Source organism: Lepidochelys kempii, chromosome 11 (assembly GCF_965140265.1).
Source record: "Lepidochelys kempii isolate rLepKem1 chromosome 11, rLepKem1.hap2, whole genome shotgun sequence".
NCBI lineage: Eukaryota > Metazoa > Chordata > Testudines > Cheloniidae > Lepidochelys > Lepidochelys kempii.
The window spans coordinates 39131029-39133415 of record NC_133266.1 but is presented as its reverse complement, the minus strand read 5'-3'; positions in this window follow the sequence as shown (position 1 = coordinate 39133415).

Sequence of the window (2387 nt, the reverse complement as noted above, 5' to 3'; positions counted from 1 at the left end):
TCGCACCCCGATGCGGCCCTTGGGCCAAAAAGTTTGCCCACCCCTGGTTTACAATCTAAATATAAGACAAGAGAAAACACATGGAGACAGACAGATGGGGGAGGATGCGGAAACAAAAAATATATATATAGAACAGAAAATCCCTGCAGCTGCTTTCAGACCTTTGTTTTAGTTTCACAAAACCAAGTTGACTATTGCTTATATTCTACACATTGTTATGCCTCAGTAATGGTAAGTACTTGACCCATAATTCCTCTTGAGCCTTGATCTAAGGAAAGAAAAATCCATGTACTGACTTAACTCCCCCCAAGAGTTGTAGGGAACTTGCCCTATTCAAGTAGAATGTGGGTCATATTTTGGTCTGGAGGTGGGTGGGATGGGCTCAATCCAGAGAAGTGATCAGAATCCTCAAGTTAAGCCTCACACACATGCCAAACCACGCATTATGTACATTCACTGTAGGGGCCATAGTTTTCTAGACCTATAGCAATACCTTGAAACCCAGAAATAACCGACTTTCCATTCGTTTCTGGGTAAGTCTTCAAAGTAGAGGTGTAACATACTCCATATGGCATACATCATTAAGCAGACAGCCAGCCACATTCTGAACTAGCTGTAGATTCTAAGTTGTCTTCATTGGTGGCCCTCTGTAAAAGCCCATTTCAGTAATCTAAACTATTTACTAGTGTATTTTTATAAGATTGCCAAGGGCTCCCGGAGCTTTGGATGGGTACTCTTTTATTGTGGGGGTAGTGAACATATATAAATAAATAATGTGGAGGTAACAAAGGCATGGATAAATTGTGGTGAGGTGTGCATCACAGAAATGAAAAGGAGCTATTTCACTCCCAGGCTATAGGTCCCCCAGCAATCCCACACCCATGCTGAACAGGACCGACTGGAACCACTTGTGAGAGGGAAGAATGGAACTGCTTAAGGATGACGACTATAATCAGAATCTTCAAGTGCATCAGCAAAACCTCCTGATCACATGCTAAAAGTTGTTGACAGATCTGAAAGAACAAACACACGTTATCTGTTCAACACCAAAACTTCCCGCTCCTCAATAGTTCAAATGAAATCAGTCTTGTACATGAAGCACATAAAATTCAGAATCGAAACAGAATGACTGAAACATCCAGCTGAGATGGAAGGCCTGGCACTACCAGATTTCAAGAGATACCATACTCTAGGGCATCAGAAATTAGACTGGTACTGGCATGGATCTCCAACAGAGAGGCTCAATCATGTATACAGATGGAACTGAAACTGGTTATGTAACTGTGCTGGACTTACATCCCAAAATGCTTGCATGAAGTATTACCCACCACTCAAAAGTGCACTTACTAATTGGGTATATGTGAAGCACTTGGTCAAACAAAAAGAACACATTTCAGGAATATTAAAAATAATGGTGCTTTCAACCCTGGGCTGAAGGAGGAAGTTTTAGATTTTGGGACAAATGTCACTATGATGAGTGGAAGTATTTCTTTAGGATTGAACAACCGTTAAAACTTATCTAGCTGACATATTAAAGTAAGAAAAGAATGTGGAACATGAGTTTACAGAGAAAAGATGGGTGAGGTCAGCACTCTGTGTAGCTTGAAAGCTTGCCTCTCTCACCAACAGAAGTTGGTCCAATAAAGAGTTTCTGTCACTCACTCCGTTTCACTGATATCCTTGGACTGACACGGCTGCAACAACACTGCATACATGTGTTTATGCATATTGCCTACTTCATTAAAAACATTTCCCCCCATTCTTGGTCTTAGAAACCACTTCGCTACTTTTGCTGAAACGTTCTAAAAAATTTCAGCCTGAGTCAGATACTCAGCATGGAAAATTTCAGCCAGAATGGTTAACGTTTGGCAAAGTTACAAGCAACTGATCACGCAAAGTGTCGGGCATCATTAACTATAAGCAGCACTACCAGCGTGCACACAGAGTATGAAACTGAATCCAGGGAATGGTAAATCCATTGCTTCAAACTAGGCTTTACAGAGAAATACATTTCTCAGAGAAAAGTCACGCTTCGTGAGGGTGGGGTGGTGGAGCAGAGAAAAACATTGTAGGTTTCAGCTCGTAAACATCTGTTTTCACACTTGACTAATAAGAAAGGTTTACTAGCCATTTGGTACATACCAGAGCTAAAATACAAAATGGATAATAAGTTGTTTATTGGGTAGTAAATTATTCAATGATGTGAGGGTTTCCATGGAGTCTGTTCCAATTTTCACAAATTAAAAGAGAACCATTCACTGAATCAAGAGATAAAATTATAGAAAATAGCTTTCCAAATGATACTCTTATATGGACTCATTTTGAATAAATTTAAGTAGGGCTATGAAGCCTCATTTTAAAATGTTTTTCAAAATAGGTGAGTTGTG